Source organism: Aythya ferina (genome assembly GCF_964211825.1).
Source record: "Aythya ferina genome assembly, chromosome: 11".
Lineage (NCBI taxonomy): Eukaryota > Metazoa > Chordata > Aves > Anseriformes > Anatidae > Aythya > Aythya ferina.
In genome coordinates, this window is record NC_140307.1 from 13,043,015 (window position 1) to 13,066,313 (window position 23,299).

At 52.2% G+C, this 23,299-nt stretch overlaps 1 long non-coding RNA gene across 14 annotated transcripts in view; it reads right to left on the reverse strand.

Moving 5' to 3' along the window:
- The window catches only part of LOC311442948, a 113,027-nt gene that overhangs the window by 11,229 nt on the left and 78,499 nt on the right, over nucleotides 1–23,299 (reverse strand). For 5 of the 14 annotated variants that reach the window (XR_014696958.1, XR_014696959.1, XR_014696960.1 and 2 more), the window contains one exon: nucleotides 22,779–22,859. This is a non-coding gene — a long non-coding RNA (uncharacterized lncRNA). Of the gene's footprint in view, nucleotides 1–7,441; nucleotides 8,756–11,319; nucleotides 12,008–18,283; nucleotides 18,757–19,835; nucleotides 19,909–22,778; nucleotides 22,860–23,299 lie in introns of those variants that run through there. The other 9 variants (XR_014696963.1, XR_014696966.1, XR_014696967.1 and 6 more) reach the window with 6 other exon arrangements.

Here is a 23,299-nt window from a genome sequence, read left to right on the forward strand (position 1 = left end):
ATTTGTGTTTATTTTTGCCAAGCCATGTTTATTCTTGAGCCGCTTTGATTGTTACAGCGCAGGCTGGGATGGCTCTTTCAGTCAAAGCGCCTGCTTCCAGGGGGCTAATAATGAGAGACTGTCAATCCGGAGACACGGGGGAAAAAATCGCAGCCCCTCCTCTGGCAGAAAACAATCAGCCGCTGCCAGACCCCACGCTTCGGCTGCATCTTTGGTACGTGGCTGGAGGATCCTCAGCCCCAGCCGCCAGGGACGCCTGCCCCAGTGCAGTGCAGAGGCTCTCAGCATCTCAGGATGCTGCTGCAGGGCATAGTGCCACGAGACACGGGGCTCAGGCAGCCCTGGGGCTGACCTGGGTGAGCCCAGCAGAGCTCTTCAGAGCAACCCGCACACCCAGAGGTGCAGCTGCAGACAGGGCTGTGGTAACGTGCTGCCATCTCCCACAGGTATCGATGCACACAGCAAGTCCTCGACGCAGCCCAGGCTCCCACAGGTGAAGCAGAGCCCTGGGTAACTGCTGCCAAAAAAATATGGAAAAAAACTGCTCCTGAAACACCGCACCCTTCTACCAACTTCTGATGTCTTTAGGTGTCACAGATCTTCTTCCAAGGTGAAAAGTACCTCCTGCATAGCTCAGCTTTCTCGCCAGGCCATAGACCACAAACAGAGCATCCCTTAAGCTCCTGTGATCCCTGTGATCCTGGGATCCCTCACCTGGATCCCTTCCTGGACAAAGCCCTACAGCTGCAACAGGATGGGCTAACAGAGGAAAAGCCCCTTTGCACCACCACGATTCCCTCTCTCCTCCACCACCTTGCCAGAGGAGGACTCACGGCATTGCACTGCTGCAGCCCCGAACCCCCAAGAGGCAAAGGGACCCCTGTGAGATGCAGGATCCCACAGATGGACCCACTGTGCCAAGCCAGGAGCACCTCGGGCTCAGACAGCAACCGCACAGCTCCTCATCCCATGTTTCAATCTCCAGGCCTTTGTCCCATTCAGATTTTCATCAAACCTTACATTGTGCTGACATTTGTCTGGGGCTCAGTACTAAGGAGGGCTGTGGGGGAGGCTTCCTCTCAAATTAAATAATTAAAATATTTTTCCCTGGCTAAATAATTCTATTTTTTCCCCCCAGCAGACCAGTGGCAATAAATATTTAATACATTCCTTGCTTCGCTGCATCCAGCACGTTGCCGTTTTAGAAATCATTTTATTGTGTGTATTTTTCTTCTTTTAATTACCGTCACCCGGCATCAAACCACTCCAATAAATAATCAAAGGGAGGGGAGAGGCGGGGTGGCCGTGACCGTGTGCCGGGCACTTCGGGAGCTGCTCGCTGTGCTGATGGCACAGAGGGGCATGTCCAGCTGGTGGCCACCACCTCTCCCCCTGGGGCCGACTGCCGACCCCTCCGCTGGGTGCTGCGGGCTGGGCTTCCTGAAACAACACCTGTGGAAGGGAACGGAGCCTGGCAGCTCCCAGTTGAAGGCTCACCCTGGCAATATCCTCACTGGTGGGGACCAGCAGCCAGTGCCAGGGGACGGGTGTGAAGGCAGGCCAAGCGTGCGCTGATACCGCCCCAGGACGCGCTTCCAGCCGCCAGCAATCTGCGGCTGAAGGACTTCCTGACTCAGGCATCCTATCTCTCATTTAAAAGCCCTCAATGGATTTTTTTTCATCTTCTTCCAGGAATTTCTCTAATTACAAGGAGAGCCCCGTCATTTCTTAACCTTTCTCTGCCCAAAGCAGCCACTGGTTTCCAGCGCAGGCAGGTAGAGATGCCCTCCGTGCCCACAGCAAGAGGTGCAGAGGGGATGCTGGGCACAGCGAGGGGGGCTACGGGGAGGGGGATGCCAGCAAGTGCCCCCTCCCCACTGCTGGAAGAAGTGGGAAAGCCGGGAGCTGCATGGACAGATCCTGCTGCTCCCACCACTGCCCCACAGCCACCGGGCTCATGGCCACCATGGACTGGCACAGAGAGGGTTACCACCACCGCAGCCAGCCTGGTGAATGGTATTAGCAAAAATGAATAGAAATGCTACGTGAGGCTAATAAGATCTGAGGGGAGCTCCTCAGACAAGCTGATTTCCAAATTGGACTGACTTTAACCTCACATAAATAAAAATGAATGCTGATAAAACATGGGGGAAAAATCCACAAGGGTGGGGGAAGGCGTTGTTGCGTTTTTATCTCCCTCTTGCACTCGTGGTGTGGACCGGGACCCATGTGCTCCACCTGGGCACCGCACCCCCAGCTGGGCCCTGGATTAGCCCAGGAGGTAGAGTGTGTCTGCAACAGCAAATTGTGTCCCATGTGTCCCTCACCCTTAGCGGGGCTTGAGGCTGTCCAGAATCGGGGCAGGAAGGTCCCCAGGCCAGGAAGGAGGCCAGGTGTGATGGAGCAGGCCCATGTTGGCACCACGCTGGGGCAAAGCCGGCCTCTCTGCGGGGCTGCTGGAGAAGGAACTTGTCCGGCACCCAGGCACATCCCCACCCTGCCTGCCAAATTCAGCTGGAATTGACATAAAAGCACAGCAGCGGGACAGCCATCTCTCGCAGGGTGTCTCCAGGAGCTGCACGCCTGAAGACACAGCGAGCGCTGGCTGTCAGCAGCGGCGAGACACCGTGTGTGGAGAGGGGCTTTGGGGTTAACGGGGGGAGCTGTGAACGGCCCAGAGAGCAGGGACAGGTAGCTGCTGCTTGCCAGCACGAACCAGCAACAGCGAGGAAAGCATGGGTGAAACGAGAAAAATAACAGGCGAGGAAAATGATCCTCACGGCAGAGCTCTAAACAAGCAGAAGTGGGAGAAGATTGCATTTGTCAAGAGCGGAGAAAAGGACGTGGCAGGAAGCGAGCCGTGAGACGATGACACCGCGGAGGAGCTCCAGCAGTCCCCTGGCAACCCGAGGCAGGCGGGCCAAAGGCACCACCAAGATGGGCCCAGGGCAACCCTCGGTACCCCCACCGAGCATGGAAAGAGATCCTCGACTGCAGAACGGGAGGAGGAGGATGGTGAAGGCATCTGAGCGTGGGCTCTGGGGAGCCCTTCCTGAGCCCAAGTGTCTAATGGTGTGACGGTGAGGCTCTTCAGACAGGCACGGCAAGGGAATCGGTAGGCAGAAAAGCAGGAGAGACAACGTGGGCTGCCAAGGGAGGACAGGTCTCCAAGAGGCCAATGGGACAGGACACGGGGAGGAGAGAAATACTCTGCCCGTTTGGGGCTGCTGCCCTGGAGAGCTTACCAGCAGCGGGAAGCGTGGGGCAGGGGGCCAGGCCTGTGCTGGAGGCAGGGGGGCAGAGCTGGGCAGATTCATATAGCTGAGGGAAGAAATGGGGTGGGGAGAGCTGAGGGGGTACAAGGTAGAAGGGAAGAAAAGTTGTCCTTTCCGTGAAGGGAAGAGCCAAGGGGAAGGAGAAGGATGTAAGGGGAAAGAGGCAGGGAGTCATGGAGCAAGCAAAAAGTGACTGCAGGGCTCGCAAGGTCAGCCAAGCCTCCCGTGAGCCGACCATGTGAGAGGCATCGGGGGCAAACCCTGAACACCAGCTCAGAAATCCCAGCCCCAGCAGCAGCCACCCACCAGGAAGGGGCCTGGCCTCCAGAAAGCAATGTGGGCAGCAGCAAACGGAGCAGCCTGAGATAACGAGGACTCAATTTCCTCAGTACAACACTGTCCGTAACTTCAGTGTTACAATGAAATATTTACAGGGCTGAGAATTTATAAAAGTTAAGTGAAACAACTCCTGGGCTGCTTAGGACAGAGAGAAATTTGGGCTTAAAGTGAGCAAAGTGCCTGGCAAAGAGGAAGGTGCCCAGTGACCGGTGCTCACAGCCATTAAGTTCAGACCTCGCAAAGACCTCGTGAGCTTTACTGGGCAAGTTTTACTGAACTTGGCAGTGCACAAAATTGAGTTCATGTCCAAGCCTGTGCAGGATCAGGGCCTCGGTGTGCAAAGGGCAGCAGAGGAGCGCTGCAGGATGTGGTGTGCACCCGCTCACCTCCCCGCTGCTTTGCCACGTTGGAGCAGATGAAAGGCAAAAGCTCACAAGTGAGTTCTCCTCAGCAAGTACTGTCACAGCCATTCCCGAAACAAAGGATGAGGACAAGGGAAGAAGCTTCCCTCTGCCTGGGGGAAATCAAGACTGCTGCTTTCATGTCTGGGCCACGCTGCTGCCCTGCATGCTGGGAGCCTGCATGCTCCAAATAAGTATGGCTGCAGCACAGGACAGCTCTGTCCATGGCATGATGTGGTGCATGGATGGGTCCCCAACCCTCTTGTAGGGCACGGGGTGCAGTAGAAGGGCTCACAACGGCTTCCTAGCAGCATCAGGTACAGACTGATGTGCAGACATCCAGGGTAGACTGGGCTTAAGGTGGAAGAAGTTGTTCATAAAAGAGATTTACCTTCCTCCCTCTCCCCCAGAACTCAGGCTTTGTCGTATCAGGAAGACATACAGAGACATACGGGTCAAAGTCAGACGTGAACTTTAGGAAAAAAAAAAAAGTCTTTTTCCTCACCATTTTTGAAACCAAACACTTTTCACCCAAGAAATGAGCCAGCACGCACAGAAAAGAAGCAAAATGAAATGACCCCAAACAAATGAAATGGATTTTCACGGGTTGTTTCGTCCTCGGGGTGTGTGAGAGGGGAAAGGGATCACCATCAGTCTCCCAGATATATTTGTTTTCAGCTGTTCTACTTCAGACACCCCATTGAAAACCTGAATTATTCACCGAGCCCTAATTGCAGCTCCGAGGTGCCCTTTGCCTCCCTTGCACAGTGCCACCCTTGGCAGAAACCTCTGCTTCCCCGCTGCTTTCCTGAGGGACACGGGGGTTACCCATGTCCAGAGACCATCCCATACCTATTCCCTACAGCACAACACTTTGGGGGGAAAAAGGGTTATTACAGACTCGAGTGTGCAACTCCGTACATGCGCACTGCGACTTTGCGGGATGGAAGGAAAAACAAGAAATAATGAATCCCCTTGCACTCACTAAGCCCAAACAAATAGACTGAAGTGGGAGCCTGATTTGCATTGCTTTGATTGAAGATGTAATTTGCTGCTGAATAAATGTGGTTGCATCCAAATCAAACCTTTAGTCCCTCAGACGTTATAACTCTTTCCGTTCTTCCCTCAGGGTTCACCAACCTTTAAGGCTGACCAAGGATGATGTATTACAGGAAGGAATGGCCTTAAATAAGAGAAGGGCAAGTTTGGAATAGATGTAAAGAAATAATCCCCACAAGAAAGAAAAGGATCTGAGGTGCTGGCACATGGAAGGACCTCTGGGACCGAAGCCTGGTCAACCTAGCCCCATATCACACGCAGTATCACCCCAAAAATACAGCATCCCCCTGCCATGGAGTTGTGCCCTATGCACTGTGGGGTTCAGGCTCCACCTGCCCGGCAGCCTCCTGCTCAGAGCAGTTTCCTTCTGTCATTTCTCTCCCCTCAGACCATCCTGTGGGTCCCCATCAAAGCAGACAGCACCTCTGGTGCCACCATTTCACCACGGCTGCCCACAGCAAGGTGCATGATATCATATCCTCATGACGGATGGGTAGGAGATGCTTAGGTCTTGGTAAGAGGGCATTGCTAGGATGGGCCTCTGATAGAAATCCAGGCCCAGGTTTAATGCTACTAAAACAGGGGAGTATTTTCCAGAACCCCCAGGAACCTAGGGCCTTGCCCTGGTGCCTCCCCCCTAGCACAGCTTGGTGAGATTCGGACCTTTCCTCATTTGCTCGCCTCCAGCTGGAGCTGGCACTTAAACGCCTTCCTCGGGCTCTCTCTGAGCGGATGAACCTGCTGTCCGCCACAGCTGAACTCCCTCGCTTGTTCTTTTCTCACTCCTTATAGTATCGCATTTATGAGATCCCTCCAAGGTCTCTATCGATCGCTCGGGCAGCCGTGGTGACACAGCAGCTAGCAGAGCAGCAGGGTTCCCGGCAGCCTCCCAGGCAGGGAGCACAGGGGAACTGGGGCCCAGCAAGAACAGATTTACCCAGCAGCAGAGGAGGAGGCAGCCTCTACCCATGCTAGCCCCATCCCACGGCACCCAGGGTCCTTTCCCCCTCAGCTGACCCCATCCACATCCAACTGTCAGGCAGAGTAGCACTGATGGGGAAGGCACAAGCCAGTGCAAGAGAACGAAGGGGAAATAATGGAAGGTGAAAAATTGCATATTGTCACCAGAGAGGAGGTTCCTCGTGTCTTACTGAGCAGCTCGTGGTTGCCTGAAGCCCTGGGGCTCTGCAGCCATGCTGTGAGCATGCAGCAGATGTGCATGTCCTGGGGATGAACTGCACGAGCTCCCCTGCTCCAGCCACAGCTTCCCGCTGCAGAGCATCCCTGGGGAGAGCAAGGGTGCTCCCAGCCCCGCTTTACGTAAGGGAAATCCACCACGAGGCACGAAAGCCTTTCATTCAGGACTATTTGTTGCAGGACTTGAAAACGGAGGTGCTGGGAAGCCAACTGTCAGGGCAGGAGCACTGCAGATAGGCAAGGCGGAGAGGGCTGCCCATGCAAGAGGGATGAGAGCTACCTAACAAATATTTACGGGGCAGATAAGGCTGTAAATAGTGCAGCCCCCTCTGAGAGTGGGGGGCAGGGGCATGTGGTCGCATCTCTGGGTGCCATTTGTAACCTGGAGTCATTGCTCAGAAGCAAGGACCACAGTGCGGGGAGCGGCAAGGCCAGAGCAAGGGAGAGAGGGAGAGATTGATTATCCCATAAATCAATCGCTGGGCACCGATTACAAAATAAACCACCAGGGCAAAGGTCAAGTGCTTTGTTATATCACCCAGCCCACAAGATTTATTCCCTGCTCGGGCAATCTGTCCCTCTTGCCATCGATCATGGGGAGCTGCAGCTCTCCCTTCCCAGCCTCAGGCATGGCTCCTGCCAACAGACCTGGCTGGGCAGAGCCCTGCAGGCAGCAGCACAGGGCTCACAGAAAACACCCAGCGGCCAGCATCAGGCACTGATCTCGTAGTACCCACGTTGACACAGCTGCCACGCCGGGCAGGCTGCCTGCAGCAGAACAGCAGCAGGGGCTGCAGGTGGCACCGAGTCCTCCAGCTCCATCAGGGTGCCCAGGAGCAAATCCCCAGGGTGCTCTCCGCAAACAGCAGCAGCCCTGGCTGCCACGATGCCCATGGCAGGTTGGCCTCTGGGTGCAGTTGCCGCTTCTTCCTGGGCTCCAGCAATGACTGATCCCTTCGAGAGGATCAGCAGCTTCTTGGCAGGGGAGCAGGAGCTTGCTCCAAATCAGATCTACACCCAGCCAGACTGCCCGAGCCCACTTGTATGCTCCGAGCTCTGCAGCCATACAGGGAGAGCTGCGCAGACTGGAACTCAGCCTACCAAACTGTGTTTTTTTCACCCCTTCTCCTTCTAACTTTAGATTTTAAACACAGGCAGCAATAAGAGGAATTCCTAGAAGTGTTGTTCATGTTTCCCATAAGCTGCTCATCACTGACCATGTAGAGATTTTCTGTCTGACTCCCAAAATACAAAAAAACCTAACATGGACATTTTTGAGTCCCTTCACATCAACCAGAGGAGAATAACGTCAGAGCTGTAGGATGTGCGTGTGCTTACACTCAGAGAGTGGCAAAGAGACATCGTGGGGAGGAGGCGAGGAGCTCACCATGGGCGGGGTGCCTCTGGCCGCACAGCCGGCGCCTGCCTGCTGCCAGGGGCTGTGGGAGCAGATAACCTGGGCTGGGGCTGCTTCCACTTATGGATGTTCCCATCGATCCCAAGACTGTCCTCCCTGCGGGATGGTACTCGTGCCAAAATGGTTGCTGCACTTGGCACTTGCCTGGGAGTTTATTTTTCTTTCCAGGAGCACTGAGCGTTTCGACTCCTATTTTAGCCCGTCTGCCAGCAGAGAGGGGAGGCTCCAGCCCGTGGGCCAAGCTGCGTGTTCCCAGCCTTTAACATGCTCCTGGGAGCTACGTGGGTCTCCACCACACAGAGGTGCTCCAGCATCAACGGGGCAGCTGAGCCCAGTCCCAGCTGCTGCCCAAGTGACAGCCTCCAGCCTTGTCCCTACCTGCTGCGGGATGGCAGGAAAAGCGTGACTGTAGCAGGGAAGTGAGGGAGATATTTGAGGTGATGAACTACAGCACACACCAAACCTGCCAACTCCCTGTCCCAGCCCAGGAAAAAAAGCACAAGGACCCACAGCTGCTTCATGGGTCTCTGCTTCCCCAGGAGAAGCAGCAATCCCTACAGAAGTCCTATCCACATAGAGATGAGCATCACCACCAGCTGCTGGATCTCTCTTGGGGTTCCTTTTCCCACTGTGAGGAGCAGGTCCCGAGAGCAGTGCTCATCTCCCAAGCTGGCATTGCCTTCCCCAGTCACTGCCTCGACCTCAGCATGGAAAGGTGCAACAGGCAGCCAGCCCCTCCCGCCCGCTCTCAACAAAAGTGGTGGTGACATTATTCCAAGCGTTAATTGCCTCATTTGTGGAGGATTTTGCAAATCCCACGGAGCCAACAGCATCTTTCTTTCAGAGCCTGGCACGCCGGCTCCCCTCCCATGGGGGTTTTGACCCGCACGGACATCCATCACTCCTGTTGCTGGCCCAGCTCCACCGTCCTGATGGCGGTAATGAGGCGAGGTCAGCGCGAGACAGCTGCATTCCCCAGCCCTTCCCTCGCTCCTCCTGGCAGATTTAGAAGTTCACATTTAATCTGAAAGAGGGAAGATGGAAAGGAGCCTCACCAGCCACAGTTTCTGTAAATGTCAGGACAGGAATGAGATCTTAGCAAACCTTAATATACTATGCAAATCCTCCGAGCATGACCATGTGTTGCCAGGGCTTTTTATTCCCCTCCATGGTAATCAGACAGACGAGGATTAAAGAGAGGAGCTGCTACGTAACTAGCAGGCCCCTCTGCTTTAGTAACCACAGCGTAGGGACAATATTGGAACATATGGGGCTAGGGCTCTGTAAGGGGGAAACCTTCAGGGTTAGAGGCAATTTGGGACAGACCAGAAGAAGAGCCACAAGCAGAGGCAGATATTCTCCTAAGGGTTGTTAGCCAAACAGAGTTTTGCCTGCATCACCAAAGATGCATCTCCATACTCTGCAGCGCATGAGGATGCGGGGTGTGCACAACAGGCTGAGGCTTCATGCAAGACAGTGAACAGCCACGCATTTGGTGCATGCGTGGATGAAAGCGAGACAGCGCTCTGTGGAGATGGGATGGGAGGAGGGACCACGTGGAGTCCAGGCACAGAGCTCTCTCTTTTTCTACAGCTGCATGTTTACCTTGCTTTTTACTTCACCTGTTCCCCACCCCCCCCATCACTTTCCTCTCTGGTAATGATGTTGACCTGATTAAAATTTTTATTGGATTTTACAAAATAATTTCATACATACCATTCCCCAGAGCCCTGCAGGGTGGAGGGAAGGTGGGAGAGAGAGAAAGGAGAAGAGAGTATATTAAGAATGATGTTGGGAAAGGAAATATTTTATTTTACTCTGAAATGATTTTTCCTGGATGAATAATAGATTAGAGATCTCACTTTTAAAAATAGTGCTCTTACAAGTGCCCATGAAACACTCGGGCAGGAAAAAAGGCACCACTTGAGCATTCCAGGCTTATTTCAGCAACAGCTTTACCTTCCTCCTGCAGCTTCCAACCCTTTCCACCAGCACATGAGCTGTGCCTTACTGGCTGCCACGGCCCAGGTGAGCAGGTGCACAAGGAGACAGAGCCCTGACTCTTCTGGCCACCCGTGGCACTTTTATGGCCAGCAATGGGCTGTGTGGATTCACTTGCCAGATCCTCAGCTCCTACCTCATAGCCCTAGCCCTGGCCAGTGACAGCTCAATGAGCCTGTGACAGCACAACGAGCGTCCCATGGGAGCTCACGGTCCACAGCAAGCCGCAGGGAAGTTTGAGGTGAATGTAAACATGTGACAAAGGGTTTGCAAGTTGTGATTGTCTTGTTATTTTAGCATTTTTTTCTGCTGCTTTCCTCTCTCCCCACAGGCAACATCCTAATGCCCATATGTCTGTTGCAGAAAGGCTGCTGCTACTTTGCTCCGGTCCCTAGAAAGAAGTCCAGTCTTTGCCAGTTTGAGGAATGGTATGGGATGATTTAGTTACCCAACTGCATTTTCATGTATTTAAATGAGATTGCAAACCTTTGGCCCAGGGACTAACTGTTCCCTTCCCAGGAACACAGCCTCTCTTGCAATGGGCAGCTTTGCACCCTAGGTCCCAGTGCAATAAAAAGAAAAAAAAAAAAAGCCTTTCAGAGAGCTCAACGTTTGCTTCAGATGTCCTTTCAGGAGTACTCCCCCAGGGCTAGCATGGTTTTGAAATTCAGTTTCCCTGGTGGATGCTTATGAAACAAACATATTTCAGTGCTGTGCAGGTGCCTCAGCAGACCACCCCTCACAAGGGGCAATAAGTCCGTGAACCAAACCTGGTGTCAGTGGAAACTCAGGCGAAAGCAGCCACATTCAAGTGAAACCAAGGTGAGGAATGAAGGGCGCTCCTCAGGGCAGGCACCGTTTGTGGCCAGCAGCAGAGACTGCCTGCAAGCTTCTTGCTCTGTAGGCAATTCTCAAGGTCACGCTGCTGAAAGTATTAAGGTTCCCTGGGCAACCTTTAATATATATTTTGGAATGAGTTTGTGGGGTGAGAGTTGAAATTTTTCCAGCATCACGTTCTCCAACAATTGCTGGTTGACATTTCCCCACCGGTTCTCATTTTCTTCCTGAAGCAAGCGCTCAGACACAGCACCTCTGCCCAGGGAGGGAGGGGAGCAGAGCCCCCTCCCGCGGGCTCCCCAAAATGTGCATTCCTGCTATTTGCCCACGTGGGACAGCACTGCTGTTTTACACGGTGTTCTCCATACCCACTGGTTTGTTACAGGGTGGGTGCAGCAGTGGCAGTGTTGCCACCTCACCCCAAAACTCAGGCAAACCTTCACCCCCAGCAGAACCCTGCGAGCCCCCGCCTGGGGCTCTGCTCTGCCCTCAGAGGCACAGCCCTCCTGCTCCTGCCACCCCTCAGATCCATCCCTGTGATCCTGGGCTGTGTCTGCCACCCAGCACGTCCTCCTGCCTCTCCATTCCTGTGCCACACAGGCTGCCCCCACCAGGGACCGGCAGAGCCGAGACCTGGCAGCACACAGAGCATCTTGCAGCAGGAAGGGATCTGCAGGGCAGCCAATAGCTCACTGATAAATATTACGGCAAGAAGAGTCCAAGCCCCAGGTAAAAATGACTTGTGTTGAACCATGCCCACAGTCCAAGAAATGGAGGGCACCTGCAGCTAGTGTTGCATTGTCCAAAACCCAGAGCAAAATGGGCATTTCTGACTTTTCTTTCACACTAACGATAGGGACAAAGAAGAGAAGAACGAATATAAAGCCTCCCCAAGAGGCTAAGCACAGCAATTCACCCCACAGCCGAACTGAAACGAGACACAAAATGGCAGCAGCTCCTGCAAGCAGGCAGAGCCAGCTTCTGTGCTCACCAGCACAAAGAGCAGCGGCAGCTCCAGGGGCTTCACAGTTGCCTCCATCACCGTCCTGCTCAGCATCTCAGGAGGTGGACAAGAAATTAGGGACATTAATTTCTTTCCATGATGGAGAAAAAAACCACCACCCACGGGCTCTAACCAAACCCGAAGTTTTCCGGAACTCGGGCATTAATCTCTGGAAGGAATATTAAGTCCCTCCAAGTATTCATATTTTGCTCTTCCCTGCTTCTGAGGAGATGGGACACGGACAGCCCCTCTCCTCGGTGACCAGCTCATGCATAACAATGAGCTGTAGGAGCCTCCTGCACGACCCGCAGGTCCACTCCCAGGTCTCACAGATCCATCTCCTCCCGAAGGAGCTTCGGGGAAGCCTCCAGGCTTTGAAGCTTGTGCCCAGCTATCAGCAGTCCCCTGTCTGCACTCCCCAGGATGGCCACGGGCAGCTGCCAGGTCTCGGGGCACCAGCTCAGCTCAAATCTTGTCCCTAAGTCACACAAGTAGATAGGTTGAAATACATCAAATGATTTCCTACCCTCGCACCTCCCTGCAAGTGGCAGCTGGAGCTGTCAGCCATGTTACACAGGCGAGCAGGAGAGATAGTGGGAGCAGCCCCACTCCTCACATGTTTTTAGGACCCCTGACGCATGCTCAGGTTAGGGGGAAGGACAGGACAACCCCACCTACAAACACCAGCCCCTGCCATCAAAAGCCATCTTTCAGAAGGAGCGATTTTGGCCACAAGTCGCATCTCCTGGTGCTCGCCAAATTGGTGCAGCACTGACTGGGTCCCTCAGCACACCAGGGAGGCTTGTGCTGTCACCACTTCACCCTGGATAATGAAGGCTTTCATCTCCAGGTTTGTCAGCTTAGCACCTCCCCAGAACCAGGCCTCTTTTTTAGTATTAAAGAAAATAATGCATATTTATCAAACCTTGTCAGGCAGCAGGGAGGGGGAAACAGCTGGCAGCAGCCTCCCTCTCCCCATCTGACACGCGCTTGCCATTTTTCGCAGTTTCAACAGCTCTCCAGCTCTCGTTCTTGTAATTACGATGAAAAACCTCACACCCGACCATAGTGCCTCGCAGCCAAGGCGCCAATGTGTTTCCACATAAAAGCTTCATCGCAGCCCCCCCCCCCCCTTTTTTTTTTTTTTGGAGTCTCTGCTTTATTCTCATCCTCTCTTACATCATTGTGTTCACATGGTCTTCAATTATTTACAAGCATACAAAACACTCCAGCCTGGTTTCTCAACTGGTATTAATCAGGGAAGTGCCAACTAAATCAGCAGAGCTACAAAGATTTGCTCCAGAGAAGAATCTGGCCTGCTGTCCCTGCAGACCCCTCCTTCCTTCCACAGCACACATGAGAAAGGAGAGGATAATAAAAAAAAAAAAAAAAAGTGTTTTCTTTTTTCCATTCCCTGACTTTGCCAGACACATGCAAGCATGCCAATGCCCACGGAGACCTGCTCCCCACCGCTGACCTACTTTTCATTCGTGTGCCTGCAGCACGCTTCTCGCCTCCTGCGGCAGCCTGCGGTGCTCGGAGCCGTCCTCACCTTGCCAAGGCCCCGCGGCAGCACTGGGAGCCCCACACGAGGCAGCCCCCCAGGCGCTGGGGCAACATCCACCAGCTTTAGTGACAGGTAAGGGCTTTGGTTACGCAGGCAGCCCTCGGAGCTGGTGCAGCACCCTCTCCAGTGCCTTCAGGATGCTTTCTGTGCTTTCTGCTTCCAGGGAGGCCCAGGGACAGGCAGCTTCCCCCTCCGGTGGGCACTGCAGGCTGACAGACAGGATGGCCTCCTCCAACCATGACTGATCGTTTCCAACTTGCCAGAGCCCACCATTTTAATTCAACAAGGCCAATCAAGTCCCCAGGGCACAGGCCACAAGTCAGAAAGCAAGCACAGGATGTTCCTCTGGAGCTGTAGGATGATCACCAGCCAAGTAGGGCTGTTTCTTTCTAAGGACTCAGCCCCCACATAGTGCCCACCTCAGCTTCTCACACGACCAGCACAGCCAATCTTCCCCAACTCTATATCAGGACTTCACGATCATACAACGCAGAAACTGACTTTTGAAAGTCATTTTGTTATTTGCACCTTCGCTTAGGCACAGAAAGAGAACGAGTTCATGAAAGCATAATGTGAGTGTGGAGAGCCGGTCTGCTCTCCGGAGAGGATTTTCACATGCAGACTGGAGAACCACGTGTGAAACCTGGGGCTACCGGGCATCTCATTAGGAGACAGCGCTTAAACTTACTGCTATTTCCATCAGCAGTTCACAAACTGGGGCCACCGTGCTCAGAACCAGAAAGCCACAGAAGCGCAGCACAGAGACACCGAGCTGGGCTACACTGCACCAAACCAGCTTACTCATCCTGATGTACCACCACAGCGAGGAGATGTCACAAGGCCTTCATCATGACTGGAATGATAATATCCATGATTCACACGGAAGACTTTTATACAAAGCACAGAGATAAAAATAAAATGAAGGGGAAAAACTTCAGAAACTGTTTCATTCCCCACAAGATGGATAAACCACGATGAATGTAAACAGCTCAACTTGACCCAAATATTTTTTCGTTGCTGAGTAACCCTGCAAAAATCTTATCTTACTAGCATCTGTGAAGATTAGGTAGAAGGAATTTTAAACAAACATTTGCTGTCCGTCGTTTCAAGGCATTTCAGCCTGGACACAAACTCTCAGGACTGCTACTTTTCAGCACCCCTGACACCTTTCAGGAGGGACCAAAGAAATGAGGGAGGCAGGAAGCAGCTGTAACATTTCCAACACGTTAACATGCTGCTGACATGAAGGCTCACATGAAACACTTGGTTTTACAGCTTCCCAAGCTCTCCTGCGCCCTAAGAGAAGGACGCAATCGCCTTACGAAGGCTCTGAGCAGGAAATACATGCTCAGGCCACGACTACAGCAGGAGGTGGGAGGAGGGGTAGGCACAGCAGATGGCTCTGAGCCATTTTGGGTGGCAGTAGGCACCCGGCGAGGGGCTCAGACTTTACAACCCACACTGGTTGCCATATGCTGCGGCAGTGGCTCAGCATCACGCAGGACCCAATTTAGAGCATCCTTCAGGGCTGCCAGTACCACGCTCCCCTCTTACTGCTCTCCATTACTACCACGCCTTTCATCTGAGCATTTTCTAGTGCCTTGCTGTCATATTTACTGATTTTTCATGTGTTTTTATAGGTGGAGGGAGATCTGGTAGATCAGATGAGAGATTCAGCCATGAGGTTTTAGTCTCATTTGTGCTCTGGAGGTCAGGCCTGCTCGCTGCTTCCCTCTCTCCCAGCAGATAAGCACTATCTCAACAACACAGATGCCTTTAGAGATCACCTTGCCCACCACTAACCTGTGCAGTACTTCTGCTGTGTGTCCTGGAGCTGAAAGCACACAGCAAGGGAGGCTGTGCCTGTGACACAGGGAGCTCGGAGCAGGTGGGGTGGGGAGATCACAGCTCTGAACATGGCAGCCCTTCCAGCAACAACAGACTTGGCTGAAATTCTCCTGAAGAAACCCAGGGAAATGAGAACGAGAAGGAGAAAATCCTGGAGGTAGCAGGATGGAGATTGGTTTGCCAACAGCAGGGCTCGGAGAGGAGGATGCCAGCAGCACCCGGCAGCAGGCTGCCCTGACAAGCTGTACAGGGGGCAGGGTGAAGGAACAGCATCGCTGTGCTACCCTGTGTTTGTTATACTGCAGCCACAACACAGTCCCAGTGCTGTGGCATGATGCTGAGGGATGCTGCAGCTGTAAAATGGAGCACTGGGCCCAGTCCAGAGCAGGACAAAGTGAGGGTGAGAGAAAGATCTGGCAGCATTACACACACAAATGGGCTTTTGCAGCTCTGGGCAGTGCATTCAGCCTCCTCCCAACCCTAGGAAGAAGGTCCTTCCATCCTGGGGGAGCAGAGCATCCCACCTCTGAGAGCACGCTTTGGGACACGGAGCCATCAGAAAACTGCTCAAAACATTCACTCAGTCACAGACACCCAGGCTGGACCTTCCACCTTGAAAGAACAGGTACACAGGGGCAGCTCAGACTCAGCTGGAAGGAGCAGGTTACCCTGAACCTGGTTTTACCCACTGGTTTAAATCCCAGCTACAGATAAAGCAATGAAAGCAATTTACTCTGTAAAGACCCTTGCAATATCAGGTTAGTAGAAGTGCTGCAGCTCCTACCAGGGCTCTGAGGAAGGGCAGTCATCCACACCTGTGCTAGGCAACTGCAGTTGCATTTCTTGGGTTCAAGGACAAACCGGGATATTTTTGACAGTGTGAAAGCAGCAGCCACTCAGTGTCAGTTATCTGAACCCAGCACGGTGTGTGTATTCTGACTGGCCCCACTGCACACACAGCATTCACTGGTGCCCAGCCTCTCCATCCACAGCAGCTTCTGGCCCTGGCCTGTTTTGCTTCCCACCTCCCAGCATTTTAATCCTTAAGTGATGCATCTCCTCGACAAGCACAACAGACACGGCCGGGGAGCTTCCTGGAGGAAGTAATTACAGAAATTGAGCTCACCCAAGCAATTGAAAAAGCTGAGATATATCTCGGAGCTCCAATTTTTCTCTCTACTATACTCAGGACCTGCATCAGACCAAAATGCACCATTGGCAACAGGCTTTGCTCTTCTCCAGCTGCTGCCTGGAACTCCACCAGAGCTGGCAGCTTTACAGGGCTGGTCCACGAGCTCCAGCTCACCAAGGCTTTCCTGTTCAGGTTGGATCAACTGGTTTCATGGTGGAAGTTAGAGGGGTTAGAGCCTTGGAGCACCTGGCCCCACAGTGGCATTTCCAGCCCTAGGAAGCAGGGGCTTCTGTCTGGTCACAGCCTGCTAAAGGCTCTGCTTCGCTCACCCTCTCTGGCGGCTACCACATCACAGCCAGCTCTGTAATCACCCCAGCAGAGCAGATCTCAGCTGCAACTTAATCCGAACTTTGACTTCAGCTCTCACAGCTAGCTCAAATGAAAATGAAAAGCAAATGATAAAGGAAAATCCACAAAGTCAAGTAGGTGGCAAGGGGACCAGAAGCAGAGAATGCAACTGGAAAGAGCAAGGCCACGGCAGATCCAGCAGTGCAAGCATTAATTGCTTTTTAATTATTCCAGTGCTTTTCTTCCCCAGAGCCTGGTAATTACAGGATTCCTGCCTGCCCTCCGGTGGCTAAGGAAGAGAGGAAAACGAAGAGCATGTCAGCAGAGCAAGTCCAGGAACCAAGTCTCCACAAAGGTCTGGTTTGCCCCCATGGATCTGAAGCTGCTGACATTTATTTTGAGCACCATGCAGCAAGACCACTGCAAGACACACACACACACACGGCGACCTCCAGGGGAAATCAACCACTAGTGCCACCTTTATGGAAATGAGTTCAAGACTACTTCATACTGACCAGTACCTTAAGTTTCCAGCTGAATGAAGAGCAGGATCTGCTTCTGATCAGAGGGTGAAGAGTATAAACCAAACAAGGAAAGCCTAGATGTTTTGCCCTGAGTTTGGTTGCATTTCTGAAGCTCTAAAGAACAGAATCACCTTCCCTGCCATCCTGCTGCTCCCCATGCCCCAGATCCAGTCAATTCCAGCTCCGAGACAAGGGTCAGCCTGCTTCTCAGCACACCTCCAGCTATCAAACACCCTTACAACAACACTACCTGTGCGCATCTCTGGGCTTTTTTGTGACCTGAAGAAGCCCAGCCTGGTCAAACACAGCCTGATGAGTATGGCAGATCTGACACTGGCTGTTTGGTTGCACAGCCACCACCAGGTACCACTCATCAGCTGTCATCTGACAGTGTTCCCATGCCCCCAGCCTCTCCCCACAACAGTCCGACACCAGCACCAGGCAGCAGGTTCAACCCCTTGAACCTTCAGCAGATCTCCTCCATGGCAATCTCACCCAGGAGCACGTGAGAATTGACAGACACATGTCGTGAACAAGTAGGGAGACCATTGAGAGAAGCCTGTATTTAACTCTGGTTCAAATACATTCTCTTCCACCCACTCCAGATGCTACTCAGACACTTTGGAGAAGGATATTTAAAGATAGCATGATCAAAGTGAGAGGAGGAGGAGGGCAAGCGCAAGGGCACAGGAGTCCCATTAGTGGGAAATCAGAATTCAGCTACATCCCTTGCACAAGACAAAGGTGAGATAAGAGCTCTGCAAGGAAGACAACATGGGATCACAACAGCATTGACTTCCCAAACATCTGTAAGCAGAAAAACATGCTCACTGCTTCCATAAAGGAAAGGGCACAAACTCAGCAATTTTCTTCTGATCAGTGGATGGGAATTTGAAGCAGACTTTTCACAGCTCTGGTTATTTCTGAATTTTAAAAAGTCCAAGGAGCTTCTGCTCCCCACCAGCCCAAATACAAGGACCCAGACAGCTGCCTAGGGAGCAGCAGCCTACTCTCAGCGTACTGGAGCATTCTCCAGCAGGAAGGAAATGGGACATGTAGTCAGGAGACCTGAGCACAGTTCACTGTACCATCCCCTGCTTTGCCTCATGACAAGGAAAAAGGTTTCCACCTGCACAGCATTCCCAAAGGGGCATCTCAGTGCTAGCACTGACGTCAGCAGCCCTACAATTTCAGATTACTGAGAGTGCAGAAGTGGTCTCACAACTGAGCCACAAGAGCCTCCTTCGGTGCCCATAACCCAAAAGCTGCAAAGCAGCAGCTTTCATCACCCTCAGAGCTCAGGGAGCTCTAAAAAAGAAACAGCCACCAAGGAGCTTGTGACTGAAACCAGGACATGTTTGTACCCACCTGTGAGGCAGCGCAGCTCGGCTCACACCCGCAGCACGATACACCTCGCTTGGGATGGGGTAACAGCCCTCCTCCCATTTCCTAAGGCAGGAGGGAACAGCACCAAGCCCTAACCCACAGCACAGGTGACTGAGGTGTGACAAATTCCCTCTGCCCCAGCTTTGGGGTCTGTATGCTGTACTGTTAGCCAGGTGCTGACCCTAGCCCCATGAAGATGTCGAACACTAATGATCCCAAAGCAGTCCCAGGAGTAAACACTTTTGGCCAAGCCTCCCGGTGGGCAGGAACTGGTGCTGACTCCACGATTTTTGCTGGCATCATCACTGCAGGAGACAACTCACATCTTCACTGTGAGCTCACAGGACCAGAACCAGGTAAGTGGCATCTCGTCCTGCATTTGCACAGCCGAGCCTCTTAATGGGAGAACTGCATCATCCTTCCTAAAACAGAAGAGAATGGGCACTAGAGAAGCACAAACAAGCTCACCCTCCACCTGGTGCAGCAGGCCAACATGCCAAGGGCTGCTGAACAGAGGGGTGGTGTGAAGAGCTGGGATGTGAGCTGTCAGTGCCTGCAGGGAGATAGCCAGGCATGCTGCAAGCAAGGAGGGACTGAATCCCAGGCCACTGCATGACAGTAACAGAGCTTCCAGGAGAATACCAAACAGCAAGTTCCCTGAAGCCTACAGCAGCACTGCAGCCATGACCACCATGCTGTGTAGCCACTAGGGTGTGACAAAGCCACATCAAGGGCATACAGATAACCACCCCAGTGCCATTTTGGTGCTAAGAAGCAACAAATGGCTTGGGAACCAAGAGAGAGGTGCTTCACAAGGGGTTGTTGGCCATTGCCAGCATGATAGGAAGCTCGTGTTCCCCTGCACAGCGCCCTGTTCCCCAAGGACCCAATTCCAAGCCCTCCAAAGAAATCAATGGGATAACAAGGAGATGAGTTGCAGCCAATATGGGTTTGTCACGAGCAAATCACATCAAGCCAATTTATCTTCTTGCTATAACAGGGTAACAGGCTTTTGGCACAGAGAGCATGACCTGTCAAACATCTCAGCTGTAGGAAGGCTTTTCACACTGTTTTGCCTGCCACTCCCATAAGCTAGGGAAATATGGTCTGAAGAGAAACTATGACAGGACAGGTCAGGTAGCCACATGCAGCGGGCTGATACCAGCAGCCTCCTCTAACACAAAAAGAGCCTGCTGATGAACAGGATTTTGTAGGAGTCTGTCATAGCCCAGCTCTGTTCAGGGTTTCACTACTGACCTGGATGATGAAGCAAAAAAAAAAAAAAAACTTATTAAATTTGCAGGTGACATGAAGGTGGGAAGGACTTAAGGTACTTTCAGGAGACAGGATTAGACCGATGAGATCTTGACAGCTTGGAGGAATGGTCTGAATTTCATCCTATTTTCAGGCAGACACAAAGGCCAGTTTGTACTCTCAAGCTGGAATAACCAGCTGCCCAAGAACAAGAAAACAAGTTTTCAGGGACTCTTGCTTCGCTAACCTTGCGCATCAAGAGCTATTGATGCCACAAGTGGTCTGAGCATGTCTTGTTCTTCACCTGATGAGAGCAGTGTCTAGGGTCCAAACAAAATACCAGCACATTGCGTTAGGGAGGGATGTACCCAGGGCATTCCTCCCCAAGCAGCCCACAAACAGAATCAATACCAAGTTCAAAGGGCCCTGAACAGCATCAGGAGGACACGAATTCCCACCCCCGGGCTGCTGTTTATCTACTGCATCACTGTCACCTCGTTGCAGCTGAGCTCTCTTCTGAGAGCTGCTTTCAGCAGGGAAGATGTTCCTACGCCAGCAGCACATCACGTAACGATGACAGCCAAGCACATACTAGGTCTGAGTGCTGTGCACACCATACCCATTCATGACGCTGTCCCAGCTGCCCAAAGCCCTGTCCATAGCCAGCTGATTCCCCTCTCCCCCACTACTTCTCTTGCTATTTTAACCTGTAGTCACTGCGTGACCAGGACTTCTGGTCTCCAATCAACCTTGCCACTGGAAGCAAAACGAAGCACAAATGTCTTGCAAAAATAATGACCCAGAACTTCCAGGCATGGCGCTTTCCAGAAAGCCACAGCCAAGCCCCTGCAATGAGCTGAATTTCTAGCCTGATGGGAAGAGATACTTGCAGCCACCCTCTGCATAACCTCCAAGCATTCCCCTCTGCTCTCAGCTGCTCTGACCAGGCATTTGGGTCATCTAAGAGGGAGCTGGGAACAAGACCTTGCAGCCCCAGGAACCCTGATGTTCCAGGTGAGTTCATTCACTGCCAGAATAAGAAAGCAGAGCTTCCAAGTAAGTGGCATTTGTTTTCCTTGGAAGAGCTGCTTTCAGCAGCCAATTGCAGGGAAGACTGAGAAGTGGCAATGGATTGATTTGGCTCCTGCAGAGGTGACTAATGGGAACACGATCCAACAGCAGAGGCAGAGGACTGGATGGCAGTCCCCCACAGCTGCCTTCATAGGAGGGCACTTCCCTCACACGTAACGAGGGAAGCCTTCACCACACTCCCTGTGTGAGCATCTCCTGGGGTATGACACATTTACCACACTCTCCAAGAACCCTGAATGGGAAGCAGATGCTTGAAAGGGAAGGAGGAGAGGCAGGCTGGGAAGGAGTCAGCATTGCACTTCAGGTTCAGAAGCATCTAGTCATCTGGCAAAACTCCCTTCGCTGCTGTGGACGTGAGCAATGGGTATTGACAAGGCAGATTGCACAGAGCATCACCCAGACCACGGGCTTTTAGCACCCCGTGGAGCATGATTGAGTACAGTCTTGTCCCTCCAGAATGAAGTCAGAAATAAAGCATCGCAGCTGAAATTAGTGTGACTCAGGGTCACCCCAGATCAGCTCTCCTCATTGCAAAGGCTAAGACAGCCTACGCATCAGGAACTTGACCAATCTTAAAGACGGGTCACAGGAGAAGACAAAGCAAATAGATGAACTGGCTTCTATTTATTAGCCACCACAAAAGACTGGAGCAAGATCAAGCCATAAAACCAAAGCATTAGCATCTCTATGATCAGCATAGATCCATGAGGATCTGCCATCTCTTACCAGGACTTACTGTGGTTTCTCTCCTGAAGGATGGGCTGATGCATGTCCCTCTGCACACACCCTGCAGGCTAAGGAGACTCACAGCATCGGACAGCCTCGTATCATTCAAGTGAGGCTCTGCAGCCTGCCACTGCATTTCCTCCATCAGGAGAGTTTGATCATTACTACTGCACACGTAACAGTACCAGAAAGACCGTGAAGTTTGAAACAGGATTGCCATCACTTCTGTTAGCCACATGGATGCCCATGCCAAAAGGGTGTCCTAGATCTTAGTCAAGATCAGCTCACAGGTAACAGACCACAGTGGAAGCTGATCACAAGTTATAAGCTAAGTAAATTCACCACAAAAATTGCATTTGGAGTGCTGGAAGCCAGCAGTTCGTGATGCTATTGGCACGGTCAGTTCAGTCCTTAGCCTATGCATCCCTTGTTGCCTTTAAGCTACCATGTCAGAGAACCTGTGATCAACACTTTCTATTAAAGCCAGGATCTCAGATCACCCCAGCCTGCGAGCAGCAGCGCCTCAGTTATTCACGCCTTTCGTCAGCTCCCAGCTTGACTGCAGCAATATGACAGGCCTTACCTTGAAGCCTGCAGCATGCTCCAGCTGAGACACTCTCTGCATTCCTGAGTGCTCAGTAATCCTGTTAGCACCACCACAGCAGGCTCCTGATGGAGAGAGCCAGCAGAAAGCAGGCTCCAGGCCTTGGCCCTCATTTCCCCATAGCCTCATTGGCAGAGCCAAGGCTGCCCTCCAGGATGGAGTGCTGGCCACGGCACACTCGATCATCACGGAGCACCACCGTGCCTCACACAAGGACTCTCATCCACACACAGCAGCCAGCCTCCTCAGTCCCCTTGTTGCACACAAGTTCTCAAACATTTCCTGGTGCAAACAGCTGGGCATCTTAGGGCAACCTAATCCGACAGAAATACACCACGTCGTGGACGTGAAGGAATTATCTTGGAACATGGCACTCCGCTGCAGGCACTTAGTGCCCAGGAAGACACTGAATTATCCAAACCCTAGCAGATGCAGACGCAGTCACTGTAATGCATGACTCAAAGATGCTCAGCTATACACCCTGAGAGCATGGGAAGCTGTCTGCAGCCTACACAAACAGTGGAGAGCTTACATGCTCTTGGTCAGCCTGTTCATCCATCTCAAATTAGCATGGAAGTTGTTCAACTTATTTGGAACAGGACAAATATCAGAGATGTGAGCAGGAGAGGTGGGCTCTCCTGTTCAAGCAGTGACTGTCATGGCATAAAGTGACAGAATAGAGGATCGTGTTTGTGCCTCTGCTGAGATCACACAATTCCCCTATGGCTTAGCTTCCTCATCTGTAAAGACAAGGATAACTCTGCTCACCTATCAATTGGTAGTTGCATCCGCCAAGATAAAGGTCTGGTCCCACGAGGTTCTGATTCACTCTGCTGAAGGTGCTGTACTCTTTAAAAAAATAAAAAGACAAGTTAATAGGAATTCTGGTAAAGATCAATCCACCTTGTTCGGATGTGCTGGAAGAGATGACATGCAAAGAAAGGCAGCCTCAATGTCTCATCTTGCAGATTCCCAAACGTCACTGTAGGCCTTTTCCTTACCTGCCTCTACCAATTTGCACCATGAGCTGGATTGCTTTATCATGTTCTCTCCAAGGCTCCTCCACATGCTCCAAGCTCATCCCAGGCTACCTAAACACCAGTTGTTGCAGGCAGAGCACCATTAGCACTGCAGTGCTGTTACTGCTGCTGCCTGGGCTAGAATTAATGCAGCTCAGACAGCACACTGAAAATATTGACTTTCCAGCTAATCAAACCAAATTCCATGAAAGCTACAACTTCAAACCTCAAAAAAAAAATTCAATGATTCATAAATATTTGAAAGTGCCA